We start from the raw sequence: 20,091 nt of genomic DNA on the forward strand, positions 1-20,091 counted from the left end.
GAGAGAGAGTGAGAGAGAGAGAGAGAGAGAGGGAGGGAGGGAGGGAGGGAGAGAGAGAAAGAAAGAGAGAGAGAGAAAGAAAAGAAGAGAGAGAGAGAGTAATAGGAAAACACAAAATTTCACTCTGGATATCAAGCAAACTATGCAATGTCAGGAGGGGACAGGCAAGGGACACAGCTCCCATGTTGCATGCTGGGTAGTGGGAGCACAGTACTGTGTATGGACAGATATCTGTAAAGTCTGGGAAGAACCCTGCCAGCCTGTCACTTCACAAAAGGAAAAGCTCACAGTTTTTGTAACATTTAAGCCGGGCTTTGTTTTAAGTCAGGAGTCCATATTGGAAAAGTATTCCTTTTTCCCTGTCTCATCTACACACTCCATCATGGGAATCAACGTCTCAACTGAGATTTGAGTAGAGTCTTATTTAAGGACTCTGCCATTATTGGGACAAGGTTGAGTGAGGGAATTCATAAAACTCTGAGGGAAGAAAGTCTGAATGGGAGCCTGGCACGCTTGTCACATCAAATATGAGAACATATATATCTTAAGCCCATAGTAATTGCCGCAGTAAGGTCTCAGTGTCAAAGAAAACGGATCAAAGGAGCAAGCCAGAAAATCCAATTGGCATTTGAAGTTGGTGGGGGCAGAGGTGCGTTTGAGGAAGTGTTGCAGGATAACAGGAAGACTGCTCGCTTCTGATTTGATTTGCTGAAGTACAAATGCTTTCCCTGTGTCAAAGATACCACACAGCAGAAATGTTTTCAGGGAAAAAAATGATATTTGCAGGAAAAGATGATATGATGTCTGGGACTTGCTTCAAAATAATAGAGGGAGGGGGAGCAGCAGAGATTAAACAAAACTGACTGCTAATAATGGTTGGCACTGGGTGGGGGAAATGTGAGACTTTATTACGCTATTCTACCCTCATTATAGTAGAGGGTAGAATAGTGTAATAAAAATTTACAAATCCCAGCTAGGAAGAGAGTCCCAACATGACACCAAGATAAATGTCCTTATAAAAGACACTGTGGGGTTAGGGCCAGGGATCAGGGCCTTGCAGGTGCTAGGCAAAGGCTACACACTCAGCTGTATCTCCAGCCCAGTGATGTCTACAAATCTTCAGCCTTAATAATAATAGCAAAGACTGAAATGAGCCAGTCAGACAAATACTGCCTGTGTTGACTCATATTAATATAAATACACACACTCTCATGCTCACACACTCACTCACACTCTCATACTCAGATTCACACACATACTCTTACACTCACATGCATTCTCACACTCACGCACACTCACAATCATACACACACTCACACACATATGCACACATACTCTAATACACACTCACATTCTCTTACACAGACACTCATACTCAAACACACACACTCACACATTCACTCACAGTCACACATTCATACACAGACTCTTATACTCACACTCATACACACTCACACACATACACACATACAGACACACACATACTCTAACACTCACACTTACACACTCACACATACTCACACACACTCACACTCACACATACATCCTCACACTCAGACATTCACTCACAGTCACACATTCATACACAGACACACTCACACTCATACACACTCACACACATACACACATACAGACACATACTCTAACACTCACACTCTCACACTTACACACTCACACATACTCACACACGCTCACACTCACACATACATCCTCACACTCACACATTCACTCAGTCACACATTCATACACAGACACTTACACTCACACTCATACACACTCACACACATACACACATACAGACACATACTCTAACACTCACACTCTCACACTTACACACTCACACATACACACGCTCACACTCACACATACACACACTCACACATACACCCTCACACTCACACATTCATACATGCTCACACATACACACTCACACTCACACATACACACACATTCACACACACTCACACATACATACTCTCACACTCACACTCATACATACAGTCTCACACATATACCCACACACTCTTACACACATACTCTAACACTCACATGCTCACACACATACTCACACACCAGTCTCACACACTCACACACACTCTCACACTCACAATACATTCTCATACTCACACATACTCTCACACACTCACATTCTCTCTCTTACACACACACACACACACACACACACACCATATACATAGAAAGAGAACTGTGAGAGGAGGAAAGATGTCTAGTAGGAAGAGGAAGAGGCAGTAATAGCAGCAAGCATTTGGGGGCATGAAGCAGAAAGAGGGACTATTAGGGAGGAGAAGGGGATGAGTAGGGAGAGAGAAGGGACAAGGTCGGTCAGTGGGGGTGGGGTAGGTAAGAAACAAGCATAACGGCATGCATGTATGAAACTGTCTTGGGAAACTTACTGCTTACTTAATTGTTTTTTTTTTTTCTCTAGGAGTTTCAGGCCTTTTAAAAAGAGGTTTGTTTCTTTTTCTTTTGTGTGTAGGGGTGTTGTGCCTGCATATATGCTGCGCATCATGTGCCCACAGTGCCAGAAGAAGGTATCAAATTCTCAGTTGCAGAAGGTTGTGGGCTTCCCTGTGGGTGATAGGAACTGAACCTAGGTCCTCTGCAAGAGCAACAGAGCTCCTAACTGCTGAGCCATCTCCCCAGACCCAGATGTTTAGGTCCCGTATTGAGGATGTTGTGGTCCATATGAACGTATGCACATGATGAGAGATGGGGATCTAGCTTCATTCTTCACCAATGTTTACTGCAGCCCTATTCACAACAGCTAAATGGTAGAACCAATCTAGATATGCCAGAACAGAACAGCGGATAAACACATTGTGGCAGAGAGACCCAGCACAATTTATTTCAGCTTTAAAGAAGAAAGAACTCATGTCCTCACAGGGAAATAGTGTAGCTGGAGATAATCATAGTAAGAGACAGAAAGACAAACACATTTTTTTCTTTCATTTGTGGCTCCTGCGATATATATAGACACGTAAAGTCGGCCATGGAGATGGAGAACCAACACAGGAGTTGGTTTTCTACACAGTACAAACTCAGGCTGTCAGACTTGGCAACAGTGTCTGCTGAGTTACCTGACAACCCACACATATGTTATTATTATATAGCTATTCATATATATGAATATATATAAACATACAACAATATTAATTTCTCATATATATATACATATACACATATATGTGTGTGTATGTATGTATATATATATGTGTGTGTGTGTGTGTGTGAGAGAGAGAGAGAGAGAGAGAGCGAGCGTGGGAGCGAGCACTTGGTGTGGTGACACATGTGTGATGCTAGCTAGCACTTGGAATGCTAAGGCAAGAGGAATGCCACTAGTTTAAAACCAGCCCTGACTACAGAGTAAAACCCCACCTCAAAATAATACAAAAAAAGAATATATATATATATATATATATATATATATATATATATATATACATATATTTACATACTTATGTAGACATATATACTAAGTATGTGTATTTTTATATATGTATTCACATATATTCACATACTTACACATGCTACATATATATAGCGTTTCATGTTTTTCTTCTAGTACTTTTGTGACTTTCCTTTCAAGTTTTAAATATTTCCTCCTTTTCGATGTAAAGACTGAAGTCAGAGTCACTTGTTCTCCAAAGTATACGCCCAGCTTTTGTAGCCTTCCATACTGAACAGCCTGTCTTAGCCGCTCCGGTGAGATGCCACTTCAGGGAACGCCAACTTCCTGTATTAATCTGGCTCTCCTTCTGAACGCCCCATTCCCTCTACTGCTCTGACTGAATGTTTTCCAGTACTTCTTTATTTTAATTATGTTTTCACAAAGAAGTGAGCTGATCTCTTCTGAGGTGACTACATTTCCTGGATATCTGTGAGTGTTTGTATTTTTTTTTCACAAACACTTAAGAATAAACCTGTCAGAGTCCAAGAATAAAAGATACCCAGTTAATTAAATGTCACGCATAATTTAAGAAGAATGAGCATCGTTGTAATACTTTGGATACGAAATTTTCAAGTAAAGAATGAGACTTTTCATTTCTATTTTGAAGCTCCTTCTATTGTGACCCTCAGGAATGTTGTAAATTCCTCATATGATGCTTGCGTCTTTATTGCTATTGCAATCGGTTTTTCCCTTCCGTTGTAATTATAAAATTCTTGTTGTTTGAGGAATGCTATTAATTTTCTTTATTAATTTTCTATCACCAATCCCATAGAATTCTTGCTAGTTGCATCCCCCACCCCCGTCATTTTCTTGGATTTTTGACTTATGCAATCAGGTCATTTAACACTAAAGATACAATTTTGCTTCCTGTTCTGTAATTTGGCGCTTCATTTCTTCTTCTTATTTAACTGCTTTAATTACTACTTCATCTAACTGCTCCTTACCCTCGTGGGAATCCTTCCATGGCTTTATCATTAAACTAGCTGATGAGTTTGGTTTGAAATAAATAATAGAAATGGAAAAATAATCCAAACGCAAAATAGGTATTTCACAGGAGAAGAAATAAAACTGAGCGGTAAGTCATGAAAGGAAGGCCAGCCCCATGCCCGCGCGCATGGCAGACAAGGTCACTCAAGGCAACTCAGGCTGGCCTCCAGTCAGGCGCTCGCTACCTGTGCCTGCTGGGGTTGAGATGTGCACTGCTGTTTCTGGCTTACCTTGCTTTTTAAATGCTAAACTCCAGATTTACTTTTTGTCCCTGGTCCAAATTTTTCGCCCATGGGGAGCTCTTTGGGCCCTTGCCTCCATTGGCCCCCACAGGCAGACGGCTTCCTAGTCTCCAGCATCAGCACCGCCTTTTCCCCAGAGAAGCAGCCTATCCATCCCAGCGGGGTTTCTGCAAACTGACCCTCCCTCGAGTCTCCCACACTGACCTTCCTGGAGGGCTCTGCACACCTTCTCCGGACTTCTCCAGACAAGCATCCACCCTCTTTCTCGTCCATCCCATCTAACAACCGTCCTGTCACACATTTGCTTTCAAGTATTTGCGTAAATGGGCTTCTTCCCACCTCCCTCCATGGCCATGATTCCCTCGCGACAGCTGCAGGGACAAAAAGGATTTTCCTCCGCATTCCAGAGCCTTTAAAATAAGCTCCCAGACTCACTGCGGGCATGGTATTTTTCCAAACATAGAAATTCCATCTTAACCACCTTTCTTTTAAAAAAAAAAACTCACTGTTGAGCTGGGCACAGTGGTGCATACCTTTAATCTTAGCGCTTAGGCGGCAAAGTAAGAGGATTTCTGTGAGTTCGAGGCCAGCTTGGTTTACATAGTGAGTTCCAGGACAGCCTGGGCTACATTATGAGACTCTGTCGCAAACAAACAACAGTTCACTGGTGATTCGTCATTACTACCATCAAGTTCTAGGACCAAATCTACAATTGCCATGGTCCTGTTCTACCTAGTCATAATTTTCTTGGGACACGTGCGCGCGCGTGCGCGCGCGCGCACACACACACATACACACACATACACACACGTACACATGTGTGGACACATAAGCACACAAATAAATTTATGAAATTAAAAATACATTTTTTTTTAACTTCTCAAAGACCATTTAGTGAAGCTGGCCCGCCTTCCTACAGTCACCACGTGGCCTAGCCCTACAGCACCTTGCGTGGGCAGTCATGCAGCCTGTTAGCTGGAGCCTTTGGCAAACCATGCATTTAACTAATAATTTTCATTTTTAAAAATTCTAAGGTTACTTTTATTTTTCCCACAGAGGCCAGAAAAGAACGTTGGATCTTTTCGGACTAAAGTTTCAGGCAGCTGTGAGCTGCCATGTGGGTGCTGGGAATTGATCCCTGGCCCTTCAGAAGAGCAGCCAGTGTTCTTAACCATAGGGCCATCTCTCCAGCCTCTAACTAATTCGCATTTAAATTCACTTGGGTGTCAGCAGTAGCTTCAAGACTCTCTCTGCTGTGCGGATTGATTAGACAGATCCAGGCATCCTTAAGACTTAGAATAAAACATCTTCACTTGCAGCGACAGCCCTTACTGATCTAAAGCCTGCCTCAGCAGGACCAGGAAGAGCTCTCTAATGGCCCATGTTTCTCACAAGGACTAGTGTTTGTGTCTGCAGAATTCTGGAATTTCTCATTGGCTTTCTGATACTTCTGCCATGATCTCTTTTAAGTAGCTGCTCTGGCCCCTCCATTTAATTCCGTACAGTCCCTGTTGTGACCCCTCTGTCTTAAGGCTGCAGATTGGGTGGCAGTACCCCAACATGTGCCACAGCTACCAAGCTGAGGCAGCCTGGGGCGTGGCTCAGGTGCTCTCCAGATGATAGCCACTGGTTCTGGACTTTTGCTGCTGTTCTTGGCTTAGTCTTTTCCTCTGCAGGGTAGATAAGACCTCTACCCACTGAGCTAAGGCCATCATGGTCCTCTTTTTACTTTTTGTCTTTGACAGAGTCTCTTACCAAATGTCCCGGGCTGGCCTAGAACTCACTGTGTACCCCAGGCAGCTCTGTACTTGTCTTCCTGCTTCAGCCTCCAGAGTAGCTGGAATTACAGACCTGCGCTGCAGGCCTGCCATGAAGCATGTGGTTAATAACCTTCTTAAATAAGTCAGCGGGCCTTTACTGTAGCTGAAAAACGCCTTTGTTCTACCCTGGAGCTCGACGATCATTTTTCTGGCTATTGAACTCGGGTGACTTTTTATTGAAATTGCAAAGGCCCGTTCCACCTGCTTTCTGGAGGCATGAAAACGTCTCACGCCATTTTAATGTTTATTGGAATTTTATATGATTTCCCTCAGCATTTTTTTTTTTTTTTGCTTATTTTCTTTGTCTCTGGAATTTGAGGTTGGCACACACTGCTGCAGATAGATGTTCGTTCTTTGCTGGATCAACTCAGCAGGCTCTTTAAAGGCCCTCAAGCTTCAGGGTTGAGAATTTTCCTCTATTATTTATTTGATCATTTTCTCTCAATTTTCCCTGTTGTCTCTTTCTGGGACGCCCATTAGTCCAGTATGAACCTTCCCAATCGATTCTCCCTTCGTCCCTGTTATCTTTTCCATATGTCTTGTTAGCCTGCTTTCTGGGGGGTTCTCCTTAGCTGCAGTCTGCAATTCTATTGGATTTTTACAGCTCTGTTCTCTGAAAGAGCGACTTCCCTCTTCTTCAATTTTACTGAGTATTTTCTTGTGGCAGCCATTTAAAAACTGTTTTCATTTCCAGCAGCCGTGTCTCCCTTGGAGCTCTGCTGTTCCCCCAGTCCCCGTGGACCTGAACGTGAGCTTTGCTTCCTTTGGTTTTAGGTCTTTCTGTTCTTGACATTATTTCTATTTCCTTGGGGTCCCTTTCTCTTTCTCTTCCCCAGCTTCAGTCTTGTTGAAGACGACCCTTGGGGTTAGAACATACGGGGCAGCATCTATTCATATACTTAAGAATAAGACACTGCAAAGGAGAGGTGGCTCGGTGGTTAGGAGTGCCCTGTGCTCTTGCAGAAGACCCAGGTTAGGTCCTCAGCATCCATATGGCAGCTCACAGCTGCCTGTAACTCCAGTTCCAGGTGACCCAATGCCTTCTTCTGATCTCTGAGGACACCTGCACCTATGTGGTGCTCACACCACACACACACACACACACACACACACACACACACACACACACACACGCGCGCGCGCGCGTGCTCAGGCATGCACACATACATGTAAATATTTAAGAATTAGATATCGGTTATTTCAGAGCTGTACACATGTAGGTGAGGTTTTCTCAATAACTAAATTTGGTGGAGAATCATTTGCCATACTTAGGGACCCATAGTTGTCCCAAGAAGAAACTTCTAGTGCCCCGCCCCAGCTGAAGGACAAAACTCTGAATGAAAACAATGCTTAAATAAGGCCGTGGAGTGTGACACAGTGCACCCCCCAGAAATCCCTCTGTTTTGGCTGCAGATCTCATTCCTGCTTCTGCCTCCGCAGGCCCTTTGCAGACCAGACCACCCCCAGGGGGTTCTCTGAAAAGAAGGAACCCTATCTTTTTCCTCCCCCCACTCTTTCTCTGGGCACTCTAAGCTAGAGCTCTTTGCTCTTCTCTGTGGCCATACTATGACACCCCCTCCTTTGGGACTTGTAGAATGTAATGGAAGTTTCCTTTTGTGAGTGACCTTTCTTCATCATTACTTGGTAAGGATTTTCTTCTTTAAATAAAACCCCTGCCGGGGAGAGAAATGGCTCAATGGTTAAGAACACTGGCTGCTCTTCTAGAGGACCCAGGTTGGATTCCCAGTGCCCACATCAGCCATTTGTAACTTCAGCTCCAGGGGATCTGGCTCCCTCTTCTGGGTTCTCCTGGCACAGACATAGACCCCTGCCTATAATTCTAGACCAGCCCCGGGAGGGTAAGGAGGGAGACAGGGGTGTGCATTAACCTCTCATCTTACTGAATTTCACTCTCAGCTAAACTGAAGATACAAGATGCTTCTACGTCGCCTCTGTACTCCCAGAGCTTAGTTCAGTGGATAGCAAAAGCTGCCCAAGAGCCTATAAACCATCCTGCGATGAACTAAATTATCCAGGTCCCTCAACCCTTCTAGTACAGTATCTAGATTGGTCTGCATAACAAGGGGCCCCCAAATCATGTCACATAGAGAAAGATTCTAGTCTGGACACAAATGTCGTGGCAGACAGGTGGAAGCATGTGGCTCCAGTGGTACCCACGAGTATCAGGAAAATCTCACGGAAGAGAACTGTCACCTCCTATGCGCACCCAGGACTGCCAAGCAGGGCAGGAGGTACTGAGTGGCAGGTTCTGTTCTTCCTGTCAACACCAGCTCCCTGGTGATGGAGCTGATGACCTGGGCAGGTGATGAGTTGCCACCCTGGAGTTGTTTGAGCAGACAGCAAGGAGAGATACTGTACAGAGAATTCAACTCGCTGGTTGAAAGAGTGGGCTAGGTTCTTGCTATCCTGAAATTAAATAACAGAAAAGCTTTCTTTCAAGAAATAAGAATTTGAAAAAAAAAAGTCAATATAACTCCCTAATTGATACATATAATTAAAATGACTTAGTTTATCATTTGTAGTGACAGAGCATCCATTTCAACCTGTAAAGAGTATAATCTCTTCATAACTTATCCACAGAAGTGGCTCCAGTGGGCTCAAGGGTGTAAATGTGTAAACTCCTCTCACAGATCTTTGTGAATTGTGCTTTGCTGCTTGGGAGAATGTGTGAAAGCTCTCTGGCAGGCAAGGGACCCATCAGGGCTGTCTGTACAAGCCTGTTTTCTGTACTGCACTCAGCCAGGCATTCAGGCCCCCTCCTCCTCTTCCTCCTCCTCCTCTTCCTCCTCCTCCTCTTCCTCCTCCTCCTCCTGCTCCTCCTCCTCCATGTTAATTGCATGCCTTTAACCATTACGATAATCAATCCAAGTCACCACTTACTTCAAATGCCTCCAGGGATCACCACTGTTTGAGACCCACTGGACTAAGAGACTGCGAGGGTTCTCTCCAACGCTGAGATCCTGAGATTCTTCCAAGGGTTGGAGAGCAAACACCAGAGGTGAGAGAGGTCTCCTATCCCTAGAGCCACCCACAAGTCTGGAACAGAGCAGCAACTGCAGCTGGGGCAGGGGCTAAGGTCTTCCCTTTCTCCAAAGAGCTCTGTACATACAGCTAAGGCACCAGTAGCCCCATTATTCTTCGCCTTTCTGAGGAAGGCTCACAGTAGGCTGTGACTGCCCCTGCACTTGACTGTCATCAGACAAAAAACAATGGACTGCGTGTCTAAATGGTGCTCTCCTCCAGCTCCTGAATGCCGTCTCTTCTTGCACTTTCCGTGGCAAGTCCCCAAACCTGAAGGAAAACAGTCACCTTCAAAGTCCTTACTTCCTGAACCTCTGTGGCTGGAAACAATGTATCATACTGCAGGCTGTTCGGACCACAGCAGAAGGGACCTACCGACTCTCACATCCATTCTGCTCCTAGGAGCCTTAGCCCACTAGTCTCTTGATTGGCACAAGGTGAATGTGCCTCTCCACAAGGAATAGAGAAGAAAATGATGAGTGCCACTTTAATACTCCTCTCCAAGATGCAATCTGTTGTTCTCAGAATGACTAGCAGTTTCCCTCCTCATCCGTCACCATTTTGACTCATGTTCTCTACTCAGAAACTGGCTCATTTCCTCTAACCCAAACAGGAAACAAAGCTCTCCGCATCTTAGCTCTCTTTTAAACAACTGTTTCAATGGTTCCTTTTCCCATAAGCATTGGATCAACACCCTCACTTGCATCTTCTTCCTCAGTAGTACCTTCTACTGCTACGGTCTCTCTCTCTCTCTCTCTCTCTCTCTCTCTCTCTCTCTCTCTCTCTCTCTCTCTCTCTCTCTCTCTCTCTCTCTCCCTCCCTCCCTCCCTCCCTCCCTCTCTCTCCATCTCACTCCCACTCTCTATGTCTCTTTCTCTCCCTGTCTCTCTGTGTGTGTTTCTCTCTGTCTCTGTCTCTCTGTTCTGTCTCCCCTCCCCCTCTCCCTCTCCCCCTACGCCCTCCCTCTTCTTCCCCCACTCCCCCTCTCCCTCTCCCCCTCTCCCTCTCCCCCTCTCCCTCTCCCCCTCTCCCTCTCCTTTTCTCTGCTTATGGGGTCCCTGTTTTCTTGTTGTTGTTGTTGTTGTTGTTTTCATTTTCTGACCTATTCTCTTAGGCTGTCTTTGCTGGCTCCTTCTCCCTACCCCAACTTCTTTCCCTGTCTTCTCTCCCTTTCTTCCTGTACACAGTGAAGTTCAGCACGCTATGGATCCTTCTTCCTTCCCTAAATTCCGGCTCTTCGCTCCCACGATTTCAACAGCCCCTGACAGTGTGGGTTCTCAGATCCACGTGCCTCAGCTTCCTTCCGAGGTTAGGGGTTCCACATAACTGGCTGCTCAGCCCACCTCAGCATATTCCGTTTCGCATGCCTTTATCTCCTGGAATGGTGCCACCTCCACCCTGTGCCTGAACGACTGCCAGACTTCCTCAATGTCTGTCATTTATACCCAAGATGTTATCTGCTCCTAAATCTTGGGGTTCTCCAACAGAACCACCTGTCAACCTTCCTCTTCTGCTCTCCCCACTTCCGCACTGGGCCTTCACGTACTTTTCTGGATTTTTTTCCACCTTGGAGAACAAAAGACTCATAGCATTTCCCCTTTCTCTTACCAGAAATTTCCAGGGACTTTTCCTTGTCCGCAGCTAAAGTCATGATTCCTCTGCAGTCTGTCAGTCTCACCTGCAATCTTCCCAGCCTCCCTCTGTAACCCAACTGCAGGATTCCTTTGCTCTCAGGGCAGAGGGCACATCCTTTGTATTCTCCTACGGCGTTCTCCTCAAGCTTCTACAAGCACTGTCTTCACCCTTGGGTTATCACTGACAGCTATGCCACGTCACCCCTGTTCCTCTTTGAATAAGTGATGTTCAGCATGGTGCCAGCATAGAGCTAGTCCTCACAGGTTATCAGCAGAACGACCAAATTGATGAGTCAACAGAGATGAATTGTTTAAACAAAAGAGAAAGAGAAGAAAAAACCCTCATTTGCTTTTTAATTATATCATAAGCTTTTTAATCTATCTATCTATCTATCTATCTATCTATCTATCTATCTATCTATCTATCTCATCAGGGTCTCGCTGTGTAACTCTGGCTGGCCTGAAACTCACTACTGAGACCAGCTTCAAACTCCCAGAAATGCTCCTGCTTCTGTCTACTGAGAGCTGGAATTAAAGGCCCAACATCAGCCATAATAACCACAGAGCTCATTAAATCAATTGTTAAGGTGTCTGCAAATTACTTGGAAGTCTTGCTAACCTGTAATGCTAATTTAGTAGACCACGGCAGGGCCTAAAGTCTGCCGTTTCGAACAGGCTGCTGGGGCCTCTTGATGCTGCTGGCTTTCCGAGAGGGAGCAAGGCCCCATCCCAGGCCGGTGCTTTCAAACTTGGCTGAACAGGGTCACTGGGAGAGCTTTCTAAAGTAGTAATATTTTTACCGATTATATCAAGCTGGGGAAATAAACTCACTTGGCAAAGTGGTTACATAAAGCCCTGTGTTTGATCCCCAGCACCGTATAAAATTGATCCTAGTAACACATGCTGGTAGGTGCAAGAGCCCAGCGCGTACAAGGTACAGGCAGGACAATCAGGAGTTCAAGGTCATTTTCAGCTACACAGCAAAGTCGAAGCCAGTCTGAGATACTTGAGACCTTGCCTTAAGAAACAAAAACAAAAACTAATTAATTAATTAATTAATTAGAACAGCTAGAGGAGGGAGTCAAAAGCCACAGTCCAATGTGGTCTGGAAGACTCTGGCCTGGGCTATCTTTCGGTCATTGGGGATCCTAAGTCCTGGGTGCTTATTAGACTTAGCTGGGGAGCTCTTACAAACTGTTGATGCCTGGACCACACCCATATTAATTAAATCAGATCCCTGAGCATCTTAAGTTCACCAGGTAAGTATTTCAATATCCCCTCCCTAAGGTAGACGCCATTGTCTTCAGGCTGTACTCCCAAGGAATGGAAAGAATGGCGGGGGTGGGGGGTTGCAAGTACAGAAGAGGGCCTGGGGGTAAAAAGTCAGACCTGAGCCCTCATTTTCCTGGTAAGTGCTATGTGACCATAGAAGGAGTTCATTGTAGCTCACTTCAATGTGAATGTCAAACTACACATGCATCCCACACTAATTTAATTTGAGCTGATTTTTCTGGAAGTCATCAAGACCCCTCTGGCGTATGGAAGTGTCCACACAGGGCCTGTCTTCACCTCACTCATAAGTTGTGACCCCTTGTGTTCAACCAGTCAGGGTGACTGCTTGTGGCAGCAGCGGTGGTGGCAGGGGTAGGAGGAACGGACGGACGTTCTCTCCCTCCCTCATAAACTCACAGCTAGAAGACCAACTAGGGAGCAGTGGTTTATTAGCAGCCGGCCAGAGGAGGAGTCAGGGGGACATGGATTTGCCTCAGACTAAAAGGTGGAATCAAACACAAGCCAGTTAAAGCAGGCCAGCCTGAAGCCTGGGGGCTACACAGTGGGCTGCTCAGCTTTACACAGAGCCAGGGCTCAGCAGCTGCTGGGGACACGAGGGCAGTGCAGCCACCTGACCCTGGCAATGATCCTGCAGTTCTTCAGCCACACTGATGAGAAAGGATAGATCACAAAACAAACATAAAGGCCTCCGGTTCAGACCTGGCCTGCTACTCTGGGATATGTGAGCTTCAATCTCAGCATTCTCTGCAGCTGTCATTAGTTTTTGTTCTCTAAGCACACTCAGGTCCCTGTAGGCAGCAGAAACCCCGAATCTCAAGAAAAAGGGGCCAAGGACAGAGGAGGGAGCTTCCAGGGCAGACAGATTATAGGGCCCCTTCAAGGGGACTTTCTGAGGCACTTTTTTTCTTAAGTTGCATTTATCTGAAATTAAAGCTTAAGTGGTATTTATTTGTCAAATCCCATAGGAAGAAAAGGACCAAGCTCAAAGGCACAGCAAGTGCTCAGGTATATAGGGAGCCTGCTGACTGAGCTGAGCTAGAGGTCAATGCCTCAGGACTCTGAGACCAAGATAGAAAAATAACACATACTTTTCTGTCCCCAGAGGAGTTTCTGGAAACTAACCTTGGCCAGACTCGTCCAGTCACCTCCCTGAGGCAGATGAGGCTGGGCTGGGCTAGGTCTTGACTCACACAGCCACCACGTCACCCTTAATTCACTACAAAAGACAGAATCAATGTGACTCTTCTTGACCCAACAGGACCACCCCTGTCCTGGAAGCCACTTTCTCTACAGATGGGGCTTCTTATTCCACAGATGAGAGTTCTCAAAGATTCACAACACCTTTGAACTAGAAGAGGCCTCTGTGCGCATCCATCTTTCCCTCAGTTATCGCTGAGAAGCCTGAGCCCAGAGAATATGTGAGCTCGAAGCCACATAGCAGGGGAGAGACTGGGGTTGGCTGGGATTCAGTTCTCACTGACTTGGCTCCATACCGTGCTCTTGAACCCACTCTGCCCTTCACAACTGGCGTTTTGGTGCGGTTATAGGCAACTCAACTCACCAGCCACAGGATCTGGAATCAGAGTTGTCAAAAGTCCTTTAGATTCTCTACCATGGCCTCCCAACTATAATCAAAGGAAAGCTGCAGAGGATCCTGGGGCATCTGTAGACTGTGTTTCTCACTGCGCCTGCTTCGAGATGTCAATGCAGACATTGCAGAGAGTACACACTAACGTCGGGAGAGACCGAGGTCACAGCTTGATCTGGGTGATCACGTTTTATACTTAGCCTCAATTTCCTTATAAGACATGTAACCCTCTTTAGGGGTATCAGGAGGATGAATGAGACAGAACACACAGTCTTAGAGCATTGTATGTGAAAGCTGAAAACTTCAAGTGCTGCCTTGACATCTGTGATGGTTTGTATGTGCTCAGCCCAGGGAGAGGCACAAATTAGAAGGGATGGCCTTGTTGGACTAGATGTGTCACTGTGGGTGTGGGCTATAAGATCCTCATTCTAGCTGCCTGGGAGCCTGTATTCTGCTAGCAGCCTTCAGATGAAGATGTAGAACTCTCAGCTCCTCCTGCATCATGCCTGCCTGGATGCAGCCATGCTCTCACCTTGATGATAATGGACTGAACCTCTAAACCTGTAAGCCAGCCCCAATTAGATGTTCTTTATAAGAGTTGCCTTGGTCATGGTGTCTGTTCACAGAAATAAAACCCTAAGACAACATCTAAGTCCCAGCAAGTCCTAACAACCCTGAGTTTCCATGCTTTCTCCAGACATGCCCCACCGTGTGGGAAGCATTCCCTACCTGGCCAGTTCTCCTCTGAGCCAGGCCAGTGGCTCTCTACCTGGTTCTCAGCTGGAACATCTTACTTCCCCATCAGCCCACAGAGTGATCCAGACACGCCCACTGAGTCCTCCTCAAGACACTCATCATCACCATACAGCCTCACAGTTTACTCAGCCCTGATGTAGCCCTGAGTGCATGCCTCGTGTGTCCTGCATGGAATGTACTGCCTCTCAACCCTAGGCTGTGAATATGTGACTACGACACTACTGTCAAACATACCTGATTGTGAGAATGGGCATAGCATACGTCTGTGACATATTTGTCTTCACTGTATCTCATCACTCGCTGGCCCTGTAAAGGGCATTGGTTGATCATGCTGAGAATGAAATGAGTACTCCAACGTTACATAGGCAAGAGAGATGGCACCAAGGGAATCTCGAAACTACTCTTCCAGGGTTGGTGTCAGCCCTGAACATGTAGCCTCTGGGGCGGTGGTGTCCAACCTTCCTAATGCTGTAACCTGCTAATATAGTTCCTTGGGTTGTGGTAACCCCCCAGCCATAAAAATTATTTTTGATGCTACTTTATAACTGTAATTTTGCTATTTTATGAATTGTAAGGTAAATATCTGTGTTTTTTGATGGTCTCAGGTGACCCCTGTGAAAGGGTCATTTGACCCCCTCCACCCAAGGGGTGTCGACCCACAGGTTGAGAACCACTGCTCTGGAAGAAGCAGACACATTGAGTAAACACACTGCTTCTCTTTGCTGAAGTAAAGCTTCTCCCAGTCAGCTTCAACCTGAGTGTGGCTAAGGGATGCCTCGGAACTGCAAATCCCCTGAAAGGTGCAGAATCCAAAGGCTGGCCACACATGAGACTCATACTTCAAGACATGAGTGATTCCCACACAAGGAAGTAGACAGGAAGACCTTGTCCCCAGTGGCTTGGACCTTGGCTCAGTGTTCTCAGGCTCAGTGCTCTAGTTGGAAGACAGTACAGTTTATATGTAAGCCTTCAGGAGAAAACTCCAAGTTTCTTGGCCCCAAGAACAAACGTTAGGATCACTGCCATTTTGCTGTGAAGGCTCTTATTCCATTCATTAGTTAGTTAGTTGGTTAGTTAGTTATTAGAGAGCTAGGGGGATGCCAGGTAGGGCCAGGGGTTTGGTTTCAGTGATCTGACCAACTTAGAGCTAGCTCTCCCTTATCTATGCCTCCTAGGAATCTCTCTGACACAGAGGGAGGTGAGGCTCTTGTTTGTGACTGATGGGGTGCAAGAGGTAGAGCCAAGAGAGCTCAACCTCTCTCTACAGGGAGAGATTCAGACCCCGGTGAAAACAGATCTTCACCAGGCAGCAGGAAAGCTACCACCTGACCTGGACCAGCCTTCCTCGGGCTCCAGGGTTCTCCGGCCTCTCAGGATCCCAGGCATCTTGGCGGATCTTTTGTAGATCTCAAGTGCTAATCCAGTGTTGGTCAGGCATGCTCAGAACAAGCCAGGTCCCAAGCTGTTCATCACCAATCCCCCTCACACAGATGGAGAACTTAAAGTTCATAATGAGGATGACCTTACACAGTCAGCGTGGGACTGAAGGGAGCATCGGAAGCCCATGCTCAGACTAGACTTTCATCAGTTCAGCTTCCTATTGAGTGCCTGGTCGTGAAGACCAAAAGGTGCCCTGCAGTCAGGCAAGAAGAGCCACCCAGCATAAGCCCTGTGTGACCTTCTAGCAAGGTCAGCCATCTTCCCTGGCTTCACCGAGTCTCCACTCTGAATAACCAGAGGAGCCAGGCTGGTATCACAGGCCATACTTCCTTGAACCTGCTCCACCATGGCCACTCTTCCCTGAGGCCATAGCCAGATGTTACCCAGCTGAACAAGGAGGGGAGCCAGGGAGCTAAGGAAACTTGACAAATGGCCAGAAATGGAGCTTGGTAGATGACAGTAGCTGAAAGACTCTGGGGAGTCCATCAACCTTTAGTGGAAGGTACATTTCTGTACTGTTTGTGTGCATGCCCACACTGCCACCTGTTTAACCTGGTCACACATGGCTCTTCTGCCATGAAATGAACTCATTTTGGGGGACAGTCATTTCCTTGTACCTCCTGGAAGCCAGCGGGACACTGAGGACTTTATAGGAGTTGAGCTGTGAAAAGAGCCACTGGGCTAGGATGGTCATCACCCTTTTCCTTGTCCCCAACCAGGGAGCCTTTTCTTTGCCTCTCCCTGGTAGCTCAGCAGCAAACAGAACAATGGCCATTTCAGAGGAAAGGCCATTTCCTGCTGACAGTGTGCGTGCCCGGGCACTCCAGGCCCCAGAGCTTCTGCAGAGGGGTGACCATCTCCCCAAGCCTAGCTCTCATTCCATACTGCTGACCTTGGCAGTACAAAGGCAGCACCTGGATCTGCCCCGAGTCAGACCTGACAATGTTGGCCTAATCTTTCCTGCCCAGAGAGAATATTTAATGAAAAGAACTAACTGGAGCTCAGGCTTCCAAGCAGAGGGGGCTCTGCCTGTCTCTGAAGCTAGAAGGGGTGACTTCCCCTGCTTTTCTCCTGCTAGTCCCTGAGCCAACTGGGATGTCCCACAGGCCCTCTCAGCTCTTCCTGGAGGAGCTGGGATGATGATGAGATTCCTGAAGAGGGAGGACTGAAGTGTGTTTGGGACAACATCCCAGTGCCTTGCCAGTCATGGGATACAGGAATGGAGCAAGCTGCAGGCAGTTGCTTTATCTGGAATTCCATCAGTGCTAGCATGTGTGTGCTGCCATCTCCAGTTAGCCAAGTGGTCACAGCCTAGTAAGTGTGAATTGCATAGAGCTCTATCACTATAAAAATAAGTAAATTAATCAATTAATTAATTAACAAATGTATCCCTGGAGATTTCCTGGGAAGCCCAGAGCATACACTTACAAGATCCTCCTTGAATATTATTCCATACAGAGCCCCGGAGTCCTGTGATCAGTGAGGGGCTGTGAATTTACCCTAGGCCTCAGACCCAAGGAGGCCTAGAATAGGAAAAGAAACAAAAGAGGGGGTGTGAGATTAGGGAGGGAGTGTCTTGAGGATTCCCCATTCCTACTCCTCTGCAGTCAGTAGTCTGGCTTGCGTTTTAGGGAGTGGAAATCTCATTTTATTCATTAAAAGAATTGAAGTGAGAAAAGAGAATGGTGGCAGAGCAGGAGTTCCCGGCTACCTGACACAGAAGACTCCTCCTGTATGGTGTACCTTGCAAGCCTGGGAGAGGGATCTGGAATTGGGTTCTGGAGCTAGAAGCAGAAAAGGCCCCAGCCAGGAGGAGTAGGCTGGGGCCGGGATTGCGCACTCCCAGACCTGGCTCCCAAGAGTTGGCAAGGGGAAAAAAAAAAAAAAAGAGCAGAGGCTAGGCAGGTGCAAGCCTGGAGCTGTCCACGCCGAGGTGCTGAAATCGGAGAGCAGCGGGTCTAAAAGGAGGAGCCCTGAGAAGATTGTGCTTCCGCCACAAGTTAGAGGGGGCGGGTAGAAAGGGATTCCCTCTCGATCCCCCCTCCTACTTATCCTCAAAGGAAGCGCCTGAGTTAGTTGGGGCAAGAAGACAGGTTGGGCTTTGAGAAGAATGCAGCAATCTGATGCTGTGGTCAGCTTGGGGAAAGCTGGCCAGGATCCCCCTAGGAGCAAGGTGCAATCTGGACCAACAAACGGAGATGGAGCGGGGAAAGGATTCCTGCACTCAGGAAAGATGCCACGAATACATAGCAAGGAAGGATACGTAAGGCGTTCCCATGTACACGGGTGGCACAGACACATTTGCACATAGACCCCCGTGGGTAGGTGCACACACACCCTATGGGCACATCAAACACACTCAAGCAGTTCTGTTTGCCCTCTTTAAACAACAACACTGGCTCCCACCAGGTTACCAAAGTACCTCTCCAGCCTAGCATCACCTTGGCCTGTATGGCCTGGATGTCCCTCCCGCTTTGTGTCTGGGCCTCAGATGGTGACCCCAAGGGAGGCATAACCAGGAAGGAAGTTCCAATTCTAGTCTGAGACCAGAGAAGATGCTAAAGTAGAGCAGTCGGCTCTTAGGCCCGCAAAAAAAAGGGGTGCCACAAGCGAAGAGTGGCTCCTAAGACACCCCTTCTTCTTCTTTCCCCAAACGCCCATTTATGGTGCCAGGACAGTAGAGGAGAGTGGATGGAAATGTGTCTCCCTCCCAAACTGAAGACACCCAGAGGACCAGCGCGTACCTGTGCGTGGGAGGCCCCACGAGGAGCCTCCTCAGAGTGTCCGGACCTGCTGGCTCCTCGGGCTCCCCTTGGATAGATGTGGTTTAGGAGTGGGGGTTACCCTGCTTGCCCTCCACACGGCCTCCTGGATGTCCGTGGGCAACGGAGAAACTCCGTCCCGGGCAGCGGGAAGTTACCCATGTTAGAGCGCTGGGAGGGGGGTGTCCTCCGGTCTCTGGGCTTGGCCAGGGCTGCTGCGCCCCCGCACCCGCCGCCCTCACCACCTCGCTGGCACCCTCCCGCCCGCAGACTGCGCGGAGCCTGAAAGCCGGGAGCCCGCCCGCCCTCCCGGAGAGTCTGCTGCTGACCTGCATTGACGTCATTGCGTCATTAGGTTTCCCCTGGAAACACTGGCTCGCCCGAAATAGTAACACATTAATTCAGGCCGGGGGAGCAGGAGAGACTGTTTGTAACCCTGCAGCTAACTCTGCGCGCGAGCGAGCGCGCAGCAGCCCCCACCCCTCCCGAGAGCAGCGCCGGCAGCGCTCACGTACTATTTTGAGAACAAAGGAAGGCAAATTTATAGAATCCCAGAGAGAAAAGAGAGAGTGCGAGGGACGCCGAGACCCTCTCAACTTGCACGCGCAGACACCCGCGGACACACACACGTGTGCGAGCCACACTGGGTCTCTCTACCCTCGAGTGGGCGGGTCCCGCGTTCGGGCTCTTTCATGAACCTGCTGTGCTGTGCGCCAGAATCCCGGTGCTCCGGATAGGTTCGAGTCAAAATTTAACGTCCTACTGGGTTTGAAGGACTAACTTCCTCCCACCACCCGCGACTCAGTACCGCAGGTTGGTCTCCACACCATCCTTCCCCGCAAGGGTCTAGCGCACGCCTGGGGCCAGAAGCAGGGACACCCTGCCCTTTCTCCTCCAGCTGTGCTCCGCCCTGCGAGTGGAGGAAACCCTGCAGGGATCCATTCTACCGCCTGAGGTTTACCCCACCCCTGGGCGAAGGATAGGGCTGGACTACACAGGCCTATGGTTTAACAGGACGCCTTCTCTTAGAGGTCGACTGATTTGGGAACGTCTGGGGA

The 20,091-nt window shown here is 47.6% G+C and overlaps 1 long non-coding RNA gene across 1 annotated transcript in view; it reads right to left on the reverse strand.

Annotated features, from left to right (window-relative positions):
• LOC115031331 (uncharacterized) overlaps positions 1-19,268 on the reverse strand; it is a 41,195-nt gene extending 21,927 nt beyond the window's left edge. Inside the window, exon 1 of the long non-coding RNA XR_003836955.1 lies at positions 19,016-19,268. This is a non-coding gene — a long non-coding RNA (uncharacterized LOC115031331). The remainder of the gene's footprint in view (positions 1-19,015) is intronic.
• Positions 19,269-20,091: the final 823 nt, after the last annotated feature.

This window comes from Mus caroli, unplaced genomic scaffold, assembly GCF_978045245.1.
Source record: "Mus caroli unplaced genomic scaffold, Mus_caroli_1 scaffold_7, whole genome shotgun sequence".
Taxonomy (NCBI): Eukaryota; Metazoa; Chordata; class Mammalia; order Rodentia; family Muridae; genus Mus; species Mus caroli.